Source organism: Lissotriton vulgaris, chromosome 1_1 (genome assembly GCF_964263255.1).
Source record: "Lissotriton vulgaris chromosome 1_1, aLisVul1.2, whole genome shotgun sequence".
NCBI lineage: Eukaryota > Metazoa > Chordata > Amphibia > Caudata > Salamandridae > Lissotriton > Lissotriton vulgaris.
In genome coordinates, this window is record NC_141685.1 from 1,371,627,104 (window position 1) to 1,371,646,104 (window position 19,001).

The 19,001-nt window shown below is 44.8% G+C and overlaps 2 non-coding genes across 2 annotated transcripts; both read right to left on the reverse strand.

The window, feature by feature from the left end:
* Positions 1–7,292: 7,292 nt before the first annotated feature.
* Positions 7,293–7,364, reverse strand: TRNAH-GUG (transfer RNA histidin (anticodon GUG)). The gene has a single exon. It is a non-coding gene; the product is annotated as a tRNA-His (tRNA).
* Positions 7,365–17,890: 10,526 nt separating this feature from the next.
* On the reverse strand, positions 17,891–17,962 carry TRNAH-GUG (transfer RNA histidin (anticodon GUG)). The gene has a single exon. It is a non-coding gene; the product is annotated as a tRNA-His (tRNA).
* Between the last annotated feature and the right edge of the window lie 1,039 nt (positions 17,963–19,001).

Below are 19,001 nucleotides of genomic sequence, written 5' to 3' on the forward strand. Positions count from 1 at the left end.
CGGAGGCGCTGTTCGCCGAGAGTACCTGGCGCCGATGGTGTCTGCAACCCACCGCTAAGACCGGAGACAGGAGACCAAGGCTAGCTGAGGAGAGGAGAGGAGAGAGAACACGGACAACGCGGAGGTGGCCTGAGGCGGTGAGCGGGAGCGGAGGAGCGACGTCGAGATTTACAGGAGATGGCGAGAACCCGCGGGTGAGAGGCATAGCAGGGAGGAGGAATAAAAGGGAAAGAAAACTATTGTGGCAGCACTCGAAGCGGCGCACCTGACTTTAAAATGGCGGCCGCTTGAGACACAAGTAGTCCTTCCTCTCTCTGCAGGAAGTAAACAACCAAGAGGCAAGAAAGGGAAAAAGGACAAATAGGGTCTAAACAGAGAAGAAGGAGCCTATAACTGAGTCCAAGTCGAGACAAGAAATGGAAAATGGACTAATTGAAAGAAAGAATGAAAAGAGAAAAAGCCCCTGCCTATAGTAAGCACCAAAACGGCGGACATTTTGTAATACCCAGTTTTCAAACGTTTTAGAGCACAATAAGGGCTGTATAATTACTGCTACCTGAAATCACAACTAACAAAGTGCCAAGAAAATTAACTGGAAGAGAAACTGGCATGACTACTATATTAGAAGGAAATTACTAATAATAGATAAACTTGGATTTAACACTACCTTTGAAGAAAAATTTACCTAATGAGATATCTATGCATGCCACGATTTAACTCTAACCCCTGGAACATATAAGAGACTTATAGAGAAAAGCCACCATAAGATCTATAACACGAATCAAATATGGGCGAAAGGTACCGAGACGACTCAAACGCCCAGGTCATAAAATATCCATCTAATTTATCTAAAAACTGAGCCAAAAAATTTAAGCACAATACCCTGAAGAAAAACGCGGACTCACTGTTCGCCGACCCATACTTTAATTCAGATAAAGGCACTATAACGCATGACTTGATCTTTTACACTAATAAAACGGCTAAATGGCGCAATGCCTTCACAAGAACGCTCAACATAAAAGGTACGAAAAACATCCCACATGGCACAAAAATAATGACCTCACCATCAAGAAGATGCAGAGCAGAACTATGCATCACCATATATAAAACCGGAATAGTGCTGATACAGGCAGCGAACAGTGAACTCATGAAGTTCGACAAGATATTCCCTTCTATAAAAGAATCACTAGAGGGCTTAAGACACCAAATACACCCAACCCCACCAGAAGTCACTCATGATACGATTTATATCAATCGAACGGGAGGCTGCGTGGAGCCAGCTACTAAACCTGGAAAGAAAACTGAAACAGGAGAGATTATATCGAAAAATAAGACAGAACGGACAGGAAGATCGACGAGTCTTGAGAATAAAGAACAAGACCAACTCCAAAGAGAAGAGCCGACACCGCTTCCAAACACCGAGCCTTCCCACGCAGAACACACAGTGGTGCCGAGTGAACCACTCGATGTAAACCAAGAAACAGATAAGATAGGAGACAACAACCGTGCGCTACCTACCGCTAATACTATACTAAAACCAGGTAGAACCTCACCTACAAAAACTCTCCTCTCTTTACATAACTCAGACAACTCACACAACATCCCAAGAAGGAATGGAACAGACGACCAAACAGAGGATATACAGGAAATGACTGAGGCACTAAGAAAAGATCGAAAACCGAGAAAAGCGACATACAACCCCTGGACACACAGGCTAACCATCCCAAAGAAACTAATCAGGAACCAGAAGGCTACTAATGATCTTCAGAAACTAGTCAGCAACATGACACAAATCACAATTAGTACTCTACAAGCGATGAAAGAAATACTGGAAATGACAGCAAGCACCCATTCTAAGATCACAAATATTCAAGATCTTGTACACTCCATACATAGAAAGAGCAAAGAAATTGACATATCACTAGCAAATAGGAACAACCGACCAAAAAGGACGAAGGCCCTGTCGAAGGAAGATGCCATTGCCTTACTCTAATCCTATGAATCGCCTGATCATGAAGAAGAGGAGAACATCAAAACAGTTCCGATTGACCCTAATAGAGCATCAAGAAAGAACGATAGGAAACTTAACCATAACAACTTACAACAAGTCCTGCTTAATTCCGAACACGAAACGCTGAAGATTAAGAACCCTGGGAAACAACTGACATGCCTCCTACTCAACTGTCGATCGGCTACAAAACATGCGTCAGACATAGCAGACCTCATCATCAACAAAGAAATTGATCTGGCAATTCTTACAGAAACGTGGCTATCGGAATCATCATCCCCAACCATGGATCTCTTAGTACCACCTGAATATAGCATTGTGAGACTAGATAGACCTATAAAGACGGGAGGAGGAATTGCCTGCATTCACCGATCAGAGATAGAGGTCAATCAAATTCAATCTGACCCTCTAGAATCTTGCGAATACTTAGGTCTCAATATAAAATCAGCAACGAATCAAAGATGCAATCTACATGCGTTTTACCACCCACCAGGAGAGAACGCTAAGTTCATAGAACAGTAAATGGAGATCATTATGACCAACTCTAACACGAATGCCAATAACATATTCTTAGGAGATTTTAACTTACACTGGGACGACTGCAATGACAAGCTAGTCAACACGCTTAAGGATTTCCTTGTTGAGCTAAAACTCAACCAAGCATGCACAGAACCCACACACTCAAAAGGAGCAACACTTGACTGGATTATTTCAGATATCAAAAATACATCAATCCTCTCAATAGCCCCATGTGACTGGTCGGACCACTATGCAATAAAATTCCGGATACCCATATTGAAAAAGGGCAAGACTGTTCAACCTGCCAATGTTAAAAAATGGATCCGAGACACTAGAGACACTAATATTGAACTACTAGTACAAAGCTGTGAGAGTGACTTAAAGCCACCCAGCAACTTACAGAATGCAAACGAGTTGACAGAGCATTATATAACCTCAATCGGGAACATCGTCAACAACACCATGCCATTAAAACTAAAAAGAATAACGGAAAAGACGAAGAATCCATGGTTTGACGGATCATTGAACGAAGATAGGCGCAAACTAAGAATGGCCGAAAGAAAATGGAGACAAAACCCTTCATCCCCTGAGCTGAAAGCCCTCAGAAAAATTAGAAACCAATATAACAAAAAGATCATCAACTCCAAAAAGGAATTCATAAGATCGGAACTGGATAATGCCAAAAACAGACCACGGAAACTGTTTGAAATCCTGAAACAACAATCAAACAAACTAACCAAAACAGCGCATGAAAACGTAAAAACATCCATAAGTAGCGAGGAATTTTCTATATTTTTCACGGAAAAACCAAAGCGCTGGAAACGGAGCTCTTAAGCGCAGCAAATAATCTCCCCATTCAACCACTGACTACGAACGATCCCAATTCGACTACAGTGTGTAGCACAACAAAAAACAATGTAAACTGGGACATATTCGAATTATACAATCAGAACATGATCGCCAAAATGCTCGTGAAAATCAAACCCAACAACCACTACCAAGATCCCCTACCTGCGAAATGCTTAAGAGAAATCAGCCACATTGTGGTGCCAATCTGGACCAAAATAATAAATGCATCACTGTCACAAGGGACCCTCCCAGACTGTCTAAAAACTGGTCAAGTTGTTCCATTGATCAAAAAACCTACTGCAGATGCTACAAACCCGAACAACTTTCGACCAGTAACCAACGTCCCTCTATTGGCCAAACTAATTGAGAAATGCGTGCAGGGCCAGCTGAGCCAACACATCAACAAGTTTTCCCTACTAGATGATTGCCAATCAGGATTCAGATCAGGGCATAGCACGGAAACAGCGATCCTCCATATTGTCGACGACGCGCTACTGGCTCTTGATCGAAATCAAGCATGCTTGCTAATTCTCCTGGACCTGTCATCGGCATTTGACACAGTAAATCACAAAGCTTTACTGGCCAGGCTACAAGACAGGATGGGAGTGTCTGGAAATGTGTTGAAATGGTTCGAATCTTTCCTACGGAACAGAACACAACGTTTCCTGGTCAATCATTCAATTTCACCATCCTGCCCTAACTCAATCGGAGTCCCACAAGGATCGACATTATCCCCTGATCTGTTTAACTTGTATGTTGAACCTCTTACAACAATTCTCAGTAACTCACAGGTATCTTATCATATGTATGCGGATGACACGCAAATATATATAAAGATCACCTCCCTTGAAGACATTGAGCGAATGAATGAAATATTAAAAAGGGCATTGCAATGGCTAACTACCAATCTTCTGAAGCTAAATGCTCAAAAAACAGAATTCTTACTAATCTCTCCACCAAAGTGCGTTACGGAAATAAAGGAATGGACCAAGTTGGTGACTGCGCTCAACTGCACCCCAACTCTAGTCAACTCAGCTAAGTCGCCAGGAATCACTTTAGACGAGAGTCTTGACATGAAAACTCATATTAATTCAATCGCAAAAAACGCCCGCTTCCACCTGAACTACCTAAGAAAATTGAAACCATTCATCTCTGAAGCAGATCTGAAACTGGTAATCCAATCTTTAGTCATCTCTAGGATTGAATATGGTTGCACCACCTTAGCAGGTCTACCAAAAACATCCACAGCACCACTAAAAGCCTGCCTCAATGCTGCGGCGAGACTCATCACCGGATCTAGGAAGTTTGACCACATCTCCCCTCACCTGAAAGCGTTGAATTGGCTACCCTATGAGGCCAGAATTCAACTAAAGATAGCATGTATCACCCACAGAGCACTCCACTAAAATACTCCTAGATACCTATCCAAGAAAATTGAGCTATCAGGAGGCAACAGACCAGCCAGGAGTGCCAAAGAGTTGGTGCTGCGCCCAGCCATATTCAGAAAGAAAAAAACTTATGACAGAGCGTTCTCAGGAGCTGCCCCCAGGATTTGGAATTCATTGCCTCCAAGCATTAGGAAGATTCCTAATACCTCAAAATTTAAGCGAGAAGTGAAGAGCTTCTTAATGAGTAAATACCTTATATAGACAAGGTTATGTCTCACTATGAGATCGAATGCTAGCAGAAAGGGAAGGACTGCCGTGAATTAGATGAAAGATAATGATGGTCTGATACTGTCGACTTTCCTTTTGTAACTAAACTGTATACCAATTGCTACCTCTTGTCAAAACTAATTCATACAACTATCTCACATCCTGATACTATATAACCGCTACCTCATAGGTATGACAAAAAGGACAAATGACATAACCTCATGTTGTAAAGTTAATTTGTATTATAATCGACGAACCTGAGTGGAATGTAGTTACTTAAGCACTCACTATAGCCATATAACTATCTACCTCATATCTATTTGTTTGTTTAATGGTTATCTTCTTGTTAATATTTAAACTACTTTTATGTGAAGCGCTCTGATACCCACGGGTCTTGTTCGCGCTATATAAAACTTTAAATAAATAAATAAATAAATAAATAAATAAGTTTCAAGTGCATGCACAGGTATGACCGAGAGAGCCAGGGTATAATAATTTGAAGCGTTTGCACCAGCGCTAATGAAGGACGAGAGTTATAGCAAAGATATGAAAGGGGGAGCGATAATAAATATTAGATATGGCAATAGTGACACCAAAATAAGCCACCTATTTATAAAACTGACATGGAAGAAATACTAAAGGTTAACTTCTGAAATTGTAGCCGATGTTAAAAAGATTATCGTTGTCGGCAGGATTCGAACCTGCGCGGGGAGACCCCAATGGATTTCTAGTCAATTACCTTAACCACTCGGCCACAACAACTGACTGTAAGGCGTGTGCACATAATCTGTATGCAAGTTTTCAAGGTGTCCCACAGCAAATTCCTGATATTCTGCAATGCACTTTTTAAAAATAATGTTTTTTTCAGCAGGCACATTCTCTCCTAAAAACAAAAATTGCATGCGTATATCTCTAGTTTGGAATACCATAGGCTTGCATGCATACTCTCATGGGTCACTCAAGTTTTTTGGACCCTATTGCACTCTGTTTTCGTGCTGCTTTTAGTATATGGCCCATATTACAGAAGTCTACCATCTTTGAGTATTTGAGGCTCCTTTGTAAGTGCTTTATATTTTTTCCTTGAAGAGCTATATAATAAAGGGGTCCGGGAAAGATTGCATTTCTGGAAGATAAAAGAAGGCCCACTTGTCTCACCAAATGCTGTAGAGAAAGCTGATGTTTTACTCATGTTATCCTTAGTTCGTTTTTGTTAGACCTTGCATTCTTAAGGTGGTCCCAACCCCACCTTATTGCTTTTCACCTCCGCATTTTGCTGTATCTTTTTGTTGGCCTTAGGACTCTGATCACTTTATCGCTGCTAATCAGTGCTGAAGTGCACGTGCTTCTTCCATAATCATGTGTATATTTGGAGTATACCTGACTGACAGATTTAATTTACTTGAAAGCCCCTTGTAAAGTGGTATACCATATACCCAGGGACTGATTGTGCCGCCCAAAGAAATAGCATTTCAAACCTGTCTCAAGCCTGCTACTGCAGTGCCTGTGCTGCAGTGTACTGCCACTTCGACTTGGCATTTAAAACTACTTGCCAAGCCTTAAACTTCAATGTTATTACATATCAGTAACCCCTAAGGTAGGCCCTAGGTAGTCCTAGGGGCATCATGCTATGTAAGTAAAAGGTAAGACATGTACTGTGGTAGTTTGTATGTCCTAGTAGTATCAAACAGTCTATTACATTTTTCACTACTGTGAGGTCTGCCCCTCTCATAGGTTAGCATTGGGTATTCCCTTATACTTTTTGGGGGGTAATTCCATATCAGAGAGGAGAAGCTTTATTTATTTATTGATAAATCGTATCTACCGGTGAGGTTGGATTTAATCTTACTATTGTATAAATGCCATTTTTAGAGAGTGAGCATTTCTCTGCACTTACTGCTCTATTTGCATGAAAACCTGTCTTCAATTGACGTCTGGATTGGGCTGCGAGACAGCTACATATGTGCATTCCCTGTAGACAGCCACAACACAGGTCACTCAACTGCAACTGCATTCATCTGCATTCTGATTGGCCTGGGGGAGAGCTCCGCTCCCCTTACCGCAAATATGTTCAAGAACGATAATTTATGTCAGTATGTACAGTATACCTACATCTTATAATCATGTGTGTTTAAATAATTTGTCGTTAGATCGTTTAAATATTGAAAAGGATCTGTTTTTAATAGACATTTTACAAAAACAACTGGTACATTTGGGAATTCTGTAAAGGAAAAACCCAACTGCTGTGACATTGCCAACCACAATGCCGTGACTCGGATTCGAACCGAGGTTGCTGCGGCCACAACGCAGAGTACTTACCACTATACGATCACGGCGAGCTACTTGGTCTCAATAACGTACAGTGACATGAAGAAATTATTATTCGGAACACTCAGGGCTGCTCCTGTGATAGGCTGAATGTGTTCATTGCTTCCTCATTCCTTATACAAAGGCTATATCTCCTCAGTGGTTGATAGGCTGAAACCGTTTCCTGGCCGCCTGCTTGTGAACTGGCAGGAGTCAAAGATCACACATACACTGGTGGGCCTGTGATGTGACACCAATGCAGAGAAACACACCTGGCGCATACATTCTATTCTGTTTATTAGACCTGCAACTCCCCTGTACCTCCTCAAGCCATCTGTATTTGAAGCAAGAAAGAGTTAAGGAACGGTCCATCTACACTTTCATTGGGAGGATGCTGCCGTGAGCTCCTCCCAGCTAATCACACAAACAGCAGTAAAGCAAGGTAACTACACAGTTAGGGGGGACTGCATGGTTAGGTTTTTAAGGAATTATTGAAACTGACCTCAGTGACCCATAATCAGAGCTGTGGCTAATGACTGCATGCCTAATTATGATGAAGCAAGCACCATGGCTCGTAGGGGCCCCACAACACACTTTTCTTAGCTCATTGAATTAAAGTATAAACTTCTGCCATGTGTGAGTGGTAAAGGCTTGTTAATTTTGTTGCTTTTCAAATTCACGTCTGACAACAAGACGAAGGAACATTGGGGCATCAGACGCTTTGGAAAGTAGCCACCAACCGCAGAGAAAGAGAGAAAGAGGGAAAAGGCAGTATAAGGTGTGGAGAAAACAGCAGCAGGTACATGGAGCTCAAATGAGATTAATGGCGCCTAAATAGAGCACGTAAAGGAACAGTTACAAATCTAAGAAAAGGGAAAGAAAAGACTAGGAAACACACAGAAAGAGCTTGTAGATGAAATTCTCTTCCAGGAACAGCAGGTTAAGAGAAATTACACAGGGAGCAGTTAAGCTTGTAACACGGGGGAGAATAGAAAAGAAAATGCAGTTTTATGAAGTGTCTTTGCCTAATCCAGCGAGCACTTTTATTTTATTTCTCTATTTGCTTCTTTTATTGGTAAAGTAAGTTTCAAGTGCATGCACAGGTATGACCGAGAGAGCCAGGGTATAATAATTTGAAGCGTTTGCACCAGCGCTAATGGAAAGGGGCGACCACTCGGTCCCCCCGAACGTATGGTGGAGTACCCCGATCCCCCCGGGAAGCCATCTTGGGCGGGAGGCGAGTCTCGGCTGGTATGCCAGAAGCGGCGTAGCCGGGGCGCGCTTTGTTCCCGCCCTAGAGTGGGTTGTCCTAGACACTGAAGCCGCCAACCACGCCCCCGGAGGCGGGCGGAGGCGGGTTTACGCCCGCCCGAAGAAGGATAAAAGGAGCAACAAGCCAGAGAAGCATCCTCTTGTTCCTGTGCTCTGAAGCTGCACCTCCCCGCTGCACGTGAGCTCGAGACGGAACGAAGAGCCAATTTTGAGCGTTGTAATTTTTGTCTTTGTTTTACAGATATCTTCGTGTGAAAATGCCGGGCAAGAAGGTCGGAAAGCGGGTCGGTACCGATCAGATGCTCCGCATGCTCATAAAAGAGGTAGCCGATTTGAAGAAGCAGATGGCGGCAAAGAACGGGGAGGGAGGACCGAAGTGAATCGTCGGACCAGCATTGCCGGGAGTAGCCCCTAGCGGGAGAAGCAAGATGTCCAAGAGGGGGGCACTTGGGGGGGAGGCCCCGGTTCCCGATACACCGATAGAGGAGCCAATCTCGGTTCCGAAGGAGGGGCATCCGATCCCCGTGGTGGTTACCCCTGTGAACGGGGATGATATGCCTCCAGAGTTGGCGGCGCAACTGGCAGCGTGGTTGGGTAAAGATAGTGAGGGCGCCACGGCTGACGACGCCAGGGCAGTAATGAGACAACTGCGGGAATCTAGAGAGGCTGCGAAAGCACCATCTTCTGTTCCCCCACAGGTTCCGGTGGCTGGGAATGCAGCAGGCGCGAGTTCGGCAGCAAGTACGGCACCTAGTGCAGGTAAGCGGTTACTGCCGATTGCGGGGGAAGGGTCTGTACCCTCACGAAGGGAGAAAGTGGCCCAGCATGTTCCACTTGAAATTAAGGAAAAGATTTGGGCCGATAAGTATGTGAACATGTTTTCTTTGCTTACTGACCATTACGAGATGGAGCATGTGAAGGGCCAAAAAGAGCTTATGCATCCGAGTGTTTGGCGCGCTAAAATGGCCGCCTTTAAGGTCGACGAAAACATAGGTACTTGGGGCAGAGCATTTGGCATTTTTACCTCCATTATGGGTGAGCGAAGGCCTGAGTTGTTGACAGAGTTACCTATTTATCAGACACGTATCATGGAGTATTCTCTAGCATACGAGGGCAATCAGTGGTTTTGTTACGATAATATTTTTAGGAAGGCTAAGGAGCACGACCCAGCTCTAACATGGGATTGTTATGACTCCATTTCTTGGCAGAAGATGGAGAATTCAGGCATGTTAAAAGTACCATTGTCGGGGAGTAACGGGGGTGAGTCTTCCCGCCAATCCTCTGGGACACCCTTTCGGACGGGTGCAGGTAACGAGCACCACTCGAAGTCGAGTGGCAACGCAGGTAAAAGGGGGATTTGTTGGAATTTTAACAGGGGAAAATGTACGAGGCCCCAGGGGTCATGCAAGTTTAGACATGAATGTGGGGGGTGTGGACAGTCCTCTCATCCTGAGACCATGTGCAGAGCCAAGACGGGTGATAACGGTGGTAGGGGATGCGCCAAACAGGTCTGAAATAGGCCGAGGGGTGCCTTTACCTACCCCAATTGATACCATGGCAATGATTCCTTGGCTCAACGAATACCCGGATCATGTTTCCGCTGGAGTGTTGCGAGACGGTTTTTCATATGGTTTCCGCATTCCAGTGGGAGATTTTCGGGGTGTAGCAAGTTGTAAGAACCAACTGTCGGTCCTGCAGCATACGGCGGTGGTACAGGCAAAGATTGGGAAAGAGGTGACTCGAGGGCGTGTTGCCGGTCCATTCGATTTACCACTGGTTGCTAACTTTGTTTGTTCCCCCTTAGGGGTGGTCCCTAAGAAGGACCCGGGTGAGTTCAGGCTGATACATAACTTGTCAGCTCCACGTGGTCTTTCCGTAAATGATGCGATAGACCCGGAAGTGTGTTCGGTGCGGTACGCATCTTTCGATGAGGCCGTCGCCATGATGAATCGCCTGGGGCCCGGGGCGCTGATGGCAAAGTCAGACATCGAGTCAGCGTTCCGGTTGCTCCCGGTACACACAGACGATCAGCGTCTCCTTGGTTTCATGTTTCAGGGTCGCTATTACATGGATAGATGTATGCCAATGGGATGCTCTATATCTTGTGCTTATTTTGAAAAGTTCAGTTGTTTTCTGCAATGGGTCTTCACAAAGAAGACGGGTTTTCAGCACGTTATGCATTATCTCGATGACTTTCTGTTCCTGGGGGCAGCCGGGGATCCAGAATGTGGACAGGCTTTAAATGAATTTTGTGTCTTAATGAACCATTTTGGTGTGCCATTGGCACCAGGTAAGACTGTGGGTCCCTCGACTTCACTCGAGTTTCTGGGGATCGAGCTCAACTCGGAAGAAGGTTGTTTTCGATTACCAAGAGAAAAAGTGGTAAAATTCAGGGCATCCCTTGAAACATGTATTCATGAGACTAAGGTAAACCTGCATCAATTGCAACAAATGGTGGGCCAGTTGAATTTCGCCCTCAGAGTAATGCCAATGGCCCGCCCCTTTTCCCGCTCGATTGCACAAGCCATGGTCAGCCTGAAGGAGGGACACCACCGCACGAGGCTCTCGGCAGAGATTCGCCAGGACATGCGCATTTGGTTGGCATTCCTGGCGGATTTCAATGGTCGAATTGTCTGGAATAAACCGGCGGTTTCCTCCGAGGAGCTGGGGCTGTGGACAGATTCGGCGGGGAGTATAGGTTTTGGTGCCATATTCGGCACACATTGGTCGGCTCAAAAATGGCCGTCATGGTGGCACGAGTGCGGGCTGACGAATAACATTGCTTTTTTCGAACTCTTCCCTATTTTGGTGGCCCTGAAAACATGGCCTGAGGGGTTCCGGGATCACTCTGTGGTGTTCTGGTCTGATAACATGACCGTGGTTGAGTGTATCAATAGTCAGGCAGCACGTTGCAAATGGATTCTGAGACTGCTAAAAGAAATTGTGTTATTGTGTATGCAGTTGAATGTGCTCTTTAGGGCAAAACATGTCCCGGGGGTACTGAACCAAGCGGCCGATGCGCTTTCTCGTTTCCGTATGCAGGCCTTCTGGGGTTTTCTGCCCACAGCGGACCCGGTGGCGGCACCCTTTCCTGAAGCTCTCTGGTCTCTCGGTGCCCCGAACTACAAAACCTCGTGGGAGAGAGTTTAGCACCCAGGACAAGGAAGGCATACGAAGGGGCGTTCCGTTCCTATTGGTCCTTTTTGGGGTCTGCTAGGGGGGAGCTTTGGGGCCAGGAAGAGCTTGTCGTAAAATTTTTGCTGTCTTTACATCAGGCAGGCAAGTCAGTAGCTACGGCCCAAAGGCACCGGGCCGCCAATTCCTTTATGGCGAGGGCGCATGGGATCCAGGACCCGACAGCGTCTTTTGTGGTGCAGAAAGCGCTACGTGGGTGGCAACGCCTTGAGGGTCGCAGAGTAGATGAGAGGCACCCGATAGGTCTGGATAGGTTGGCCCTGTTGTTATCCGTACTCCCTGCGACATGTTCATCCCAGTATGAAGCAGTGTTATTCCGGGCCGCTTTTGTGTTAGCATTCCATGGGGCAATGCGGGTAAGCGAACTGGTGGCGAAGAACAAGCAGGATACGGTGGGAGGATTGTGCCGAGAGCACATTCAGGTTAAGGGGGAGACTATGATTGTCTCGTTTGTCAGGTCTAAGACCGATCAGGGTGCGAGCGGGGACTGCGTAGTCATACATCGGAATCCCGGATCTCCCATGTGCCCTGTTGTTTGCGTAGAGGAATATTTAGCGCAGAGGGTGGCATCATGGGGGGGGACCTTGTTGAGACACGCTGATGCCACCCCACTGACGAGGTTTCAGTTCCAGCGGGTGCTTGCAATGGCAATTTCAGCCGCGGGCTTGAACCCCGGCGAGTTTGGGACCCATTCCTTTCGGATAGGGGCTGCTACAGAGGCTACAGCCGGGGGTCTGAGTGTGGAAAAAGTGAAACAATTGGGGCGTTGGTCCTCGAATTGTTACAAAAGGTATGTGCGGTTGCACATGTTGTGAAGCTGATATCATGTACTCACGCTTCTTGTTTTTGTTTGGTTTACAGTTTCGCAAGCTTACGAGGCGGGGCGGACTGTGCAGTCGACCCGACACCTGGGAACCAGCGGTCAAAGATCACCGGCTGCGGAGATAGTGGTGTGGGTCGTGGGCCACTCATACGTGAGGCGTGCCGCGGACGTATTCAAAGCAGGTGACATGTTTCACGTAGCTGGGGAATACGGGTACAGGGTGACCTTCTACGGAAGGGGCGGGCTCTGTATTGACCAGTTTCAATCCTTTTTCGAGGGTTTGTTAGGGCGGACAAGGTCACCGCCATCTATAATCATAGTGCATCTTGGGGGCAATGATTTGGTGACCACTGGTAGACGACTTCTTCTCGAGGCGATCCTATCCACAGTAAGCTGGTTGGCGAGAAGGGTTCCAGGGTGCACAATTGCATGGTCCCATATGATTCCACGTAAGGTGTGGCGGGGGGCTAATTCGGTGTGTGCTATAAATCATTCGGTGAAGAAAGTGAACAACAAATTGGGTAGACTGTTCCGTTCAAGTGCATTGCATTCCATTCCTCATGGTTGTATCAAGGGGGACGGTATGTACCTGGAGGATGGGGTCCATTTGTCCCGGGTGGGGAATGTGTTACTCATAGGAGACCTCGTAGCCTGGCTAAAGGGTTTACAGCATGACCTTTAGGTAGGAGTTTTGTGGGGGGTCCGGATAGCCGGTCAACTATCCGGCCTGTGGCGGTAAGGTCATGATCGGTGAGCAGTAATTGGAAGATCCCTATGGGGGGGGCGTCACCCATTACGGATGGGAGCGCCCGGGGGGAGGTGGCCATTGGCCCCTCAACGGGTAGGCGGTCCCTTCTAAGGATGGGACGCCGAAAGGAAAGGGAAGGCGGTCAAGGCCCCTCCCTGGATAGGAGGGGCTACGGGCCCCTACTGGGAATTTCCCGGGGCCAGGACATCTGCGACGGCAGATGTGGTAAGTTGTGTGGGGTGGGGAGGGGGTCTACGCTACCTCCTAGACACCTCACACGAGTCCTCGGACGACCTTAAAATGGCGTCGAGTTAATTGGGGCCCCCGTCAAGACAAGGGAAATTGGTATGTGCACATGAGGTACAGCCCTCTGTGCGGTCGCCCCTCGCAAGTGAGGGGGTATTTCTGGTTTAGGGATCTGACACCGGTTACGACCTTGCCGTTGGCCCTTAACGTTAGGATGTACAATTTCAAGTTATTAATGTATTGGTAGGATGTTAGTTTCGGCTAAGAGAACCTTTGTATTAGAAATATGTTAAGGTTAGCCAAAACATCGTAATGTGGAAACGAAATTGTACATGATATGAAACTGTTATTTTAATATTTTGATTTTGTTTCATATTTTAATAAATACGGCCGGGAAGGGTAACTCCCTTCCCGCCTTCCAAAAGTTCAGAACTGTTTCCGGTTTCCCATCCTTGGGGATTGTGTTGAGAGGGGGTGGCAGGTATCTCAGCCATATGAAGGACGAGAGTTATAGCAAATATATGAAAGGGGGACCGATAATAAATATGTGATATGGCAATAGTGACACCAAAATAAGCCTCCTATTTATAAAACTGACATGGAAGAAATACTAAAGGTTAACTTCTGAAATTTTAGCCGATGTTAAAAAGATTCTCGTTGTCGGCAGGTCTCGAACCTGCGCGGGGAGACCCCAATGGATTTCTAGTCCATCACCTTAACCACTCTGCCACAACAACAGACTGTGAGGTGTGTGCACATAATCTGTATGCAAGTTTTCAAGGTGTCCCACAGCAAATTCCTGATATTCTGCAATGCACTTTTTAAAAATAATGTTTTTTTCAGCAGGCACATTCTCTCCTCAAAACAAAAATTGCATGCCTATATCTCTAGTTTGGAATACCATAGGCTTGCATGCATACTCTCATGGGTCACTCAAGTTTATTGGACCCTATTGCACTCTGTTTTCGTGCTGCTTTTAGTATATGGCCCATATTACAGAAGTCTACCATCTTTGAGTATTTGAGGCTCCTTTGTAAGTGCTTTATATTTTTTCCTTGAAGAGCTATATAATAAAGGGGTCCGGGAAAGATTGCATTTATGGAAGATAAAAGAAGGCCCACTTGTCTCACCAAATGCTGTAGAGAAACCTGATGTTTTACTCCTGTTATCCTTAGTTTGTTTTTGTTAGACCTTGCATTCTTAAGGTGGTCCCAACCCCACCTTATTGCTTTTCACCTCCGCATTTTGCTGTATCTTTTTGTTGGCCTTAGGACTCTGATCACTTTATCGCTACTAATCAGTGCTGAAGTGCACGTGCTTCTTCCCTAATCATGTGTGTAATTGGAGTATACCTGACTGACAGATTTAATTTACTTGAAAGCCCCTTGTAAAGTGGTATACCATATACCCAGGGACTGATTGTGCCGCCCAAAGAAATAAGCATTTCAAACCTGTCTCAAGCCTGCTACTGCAGTGCCTGTGCTGCAGTGTACTGCCACTTCGACTTGGCATTTAAAACTACTTGCCAAGCCTTAAACTCCAATTTTATTACATATCAGTAACCCCTAAGGTAGGCCCTAGGTAATCCTAGGGGCATCATGCTATGTAAGTAAAAGGTAAGACATGTACTGTGGTAGTTTGTATGTCCTAGCAGTATCAAACAGTCTATTACATTTTTCACTACTGTGAGGTCTGCCCCTCCCATAGGTTAGCATTGGGTATTCCCTTATACTTTTTGGGGGGTAATTCCATTTCAGAGAGGAGAAGCTTTATTTATTTATTGATAAATCCTATCTACTGGTGAGGTTGGATTTAATCTTACTATTGTATAAATGCCATTTTTAGAGAGTGAGCATTTCTCTGCACTTACTGCTCTATTTGATTCAAAACCTGTCTTCAATTGACGTCTGGATTGGGCTGCGAGACAGCTACATATGTGCATTCCCTGTAGACAGCCACAACACAGGTCACTCAACTGCAACTGCATTCATCTGCATTCTGATTGGCCTGGGGGAGAGCTCCGCTCCCCTTACCGCAAATATGTTCAAGAACGATAATTTATGTCAGTATGTACAGTATACCTACATCTTATAATCATGTGTGTTTAAATAATTTGTCGTTAGATCGTTTAAATATTGAAAAGGATCTGTTTTAATAGACATTTTACAAAAACAACTGGTACATATGGGAATTCTGTAAAGGAAAAACCCAACTGCTGTGACATTGCCAACCACAATGCCGTGACTCGGATTCGAACTGAGGTTGCTGCGGCCACAACGCAGAGTACTAAACATTATACGATCACGGCGAGCTACTTGGTCTCAATAACGAACAGTGACATGAAGAAATTATAATTCGGAACACTCAGGGCTACTCCTGTGATAGGCTGAATGTGTTCATTGCTTCCTCCTTCCTTATACAAAGGCTTTATCTCCTCAGTGGTTGATAGGCTGAAACCGTTTCCTGGCCGCCTGCTTGTGAACTGGCAGAAGTCAAAGATCACACATACACTGGTGGGCCTGTGATGGGACACCAATGCAGAGAAACACACCTGGCGCAGATATTCTATTCTGTTTATTAGACCTGCATCTTCCCTGTACCTCCTCAAGCCATCTGTATGTGAAGCAAGAAAGAGTTAAGGAACGGTCCATCTACACCTTTATTGGGAGGATGCTGCCGTGAGCTCCTCCCAGCTAATCACACAAACAGCAGTAAAGCAAGATAACTACACAGTTAGGGGGGACTGCATGGTTAGGTTTTTGAGGAATTATTGAAACTGACCTCAGTGACCCATAATCAGAGCTGTGGCTAATGACTGCATGCCTAATTATGATGAAGCAAGCACCATGGCTCGTAGGGGCCCCACAACACACTTTTCTTAGCTCATTGAATTAAAGTATAAACTTCTGCCATGTGTGAGTTGTAAAGGCTTGTTAATTTTGTTGCTTTTCAAATTCACTTCTGACAACAAGACAAAGGAACATTGGGGCATCAGACGCTTGGAAAGTAGCCACCAACCGCAGAGAAAGAGAGAAAGAGGGAAAAGACAGTATGAGGTGTGGAGAAAACAGCAGCAGGTACAAGGAGCTCAAATGAGATTAATGGCGCCTAAATAGAGCACGTAAAGAAACAGTTACAAATCTAAGAAAAGGGAAAGAAAAGACTAGGAAAAACACAGAAAGAGCTTGTAGATGAAATTCTCTTCCAGGAACAGAAGGTTAAGAGAAATGACACAGGGAGCAGTTAAGCTTGTAACACGGGGGAGAATAGAAAAGAAAATGCAGTTTTATGAAGTGTGTTTGCCTAATCCAGCTAGCACTTTTATTTTATTTCGCTATTTGCTTCTTTTATTGGTAAAGTAAGTTTCAAGTGCATGCACAGGTATGAACGAGAGAGCCAGGGTATAATAATTTGAAGCGTTTGCACCAGCGCTAATGAAGGACGAGAGTTATAGCAAAGATATGAAAGGGGAAGCGATAATAAATATGTGATATGGCAATAGTGACACCAAAATAAGCCACCTATTTATAAAACTGACATGGAAGAAATACTAAAGGTTAACTTCTGAAATTGTAGCCGATGTTAAAAAGAATCTCGTTGTCAGCAGGATTCGAAACCTGCGCGGGGAGACCCCAATGGATTTCTAGTCCATCGCCTTAACCACTCGGCCACAACAACTAACTGTAAGGCGAGTGCACATAATCTATATGCAAGTTTTCAAGGTGTCCCACAGCAAATTCCTGATATTCTGCAATGCACTTTTTAAAAATAATGTTTTTTTCAGCAGGCACATTCTCTCCTAAAAACAAAAATTGCATGCGTATATCTCTAGTTTGGAATACCATAGGCTTGCATGCATACTCTCATGGGTCACTCAAGTTTATTGGACCCTATTGCACTCTGTTTTTGTGCTGCTTTTAGTATATGGCCCATATTACAGAAGTCTACCATCGTTGAGTATTTGAGGCTCCTTTGTAAGTGCTTTATATTTTTTCCTTGAAGAGCTATATAATAAAGGGGTCCGGGAAAGATTGCATTTATGGAAGATAAAAGAAGGCCCACTTGTCTCACCAAATGCTGTAGAACGATAATTTATGTCAGTATGTACAGTATACCTACATCTTATAATCATGTGTGTTTAAATAATTTGTTGTTAGATCGTTTAAATATTGAAAAGGATCTGTTTTTAATAGACATTTTACAAAAACAACTGGTACATTTGGGAATTCTGTAAAGGAAAAACCCCACTGCCGTGACATTGCCAGCCACAATGCCGTGACTCGGATTCGAACCGAGGTTGCTGCAGCCACAACGCAGAGTACTAACCACTATACGATCACGGCGAGCTACTTGGGCTCAATAACGTACAGTGATATGAAGAAATTATAATTCGGAACACTCAGGGCTACTCCTGTGATAGGCTGAATGTGTTCATTGCTTCCTCATTCCTTATACAAAGGCTTTATCTCCTCAGTGGTCGATAGGCTGAAACCGTTTCCTGGCCGCCTGCTTGTGAACTGGCAGGAGTCAAAGATCACACATACACTGGTGGGCCTGTGATGGGACACCAATGCAGAGAAACACACCTGGCGCAGATATTCTATTCTGTTTATTAGACCTGCATCTCCCCTGTACCTCCTCAAGCCATCTGTATGTGAAGCAAGAAAGAGTTAAGGAACGGTCCATCTACACTTTTATTGGGAGGATGCTGCCGTGAGCTCCTCCCAGCTAATCACACAAACAGCAGTAAAGCAAGATAACTACACAGTTAGGGGGGACTGCATGGTTAGGTTTTTGAGGAATTATTGAAACTGACCTCAGTGACCCATAATCAGAGCTGTGGCTAATGACTGCATGCCTAATTATGATGAAGCAAGCACCATGGCTCGTAGGGGCCCCACAACACACTTTTCTTAGCTCATTGAATTAAAGTATAAACTTCTGCCATGTGTGAGTGGTAAAGGCTTGTTAATTTTGTTGCTTTTCAAATTCACGTCTGACAACAAGACGAAGGAATATTGGGGCATCAGACGCTTTGGAAAGTAGCCACCAACCGCAGAGAAAGAGAGAAAGAGGGAAAAGACAGTATGAGGTGTGGAGAAAACAGCAGCAGGTACAAGGAGCTCAAATGAGATTAATGGCGCCTAAATAGAGCACGTAAAGGAACAGTTACAAATCTAAGAAAAGGGAAAGAAAAGACTAGGAAAAAACACAGAAAGAGCTTGTAGATTAAATTCTCTTGCAGGAACAGCAGGTTAAGAGAAATTACACAGGGAGCAGTTAAGCTTGTAACACGGGGGAGAATAGAAAAGAAAATGCAGTTTTATGAAGTGTGTTTGCCTAATCCAGCTAGCACTTTTATTTTATTTCTCTATTTGCTTC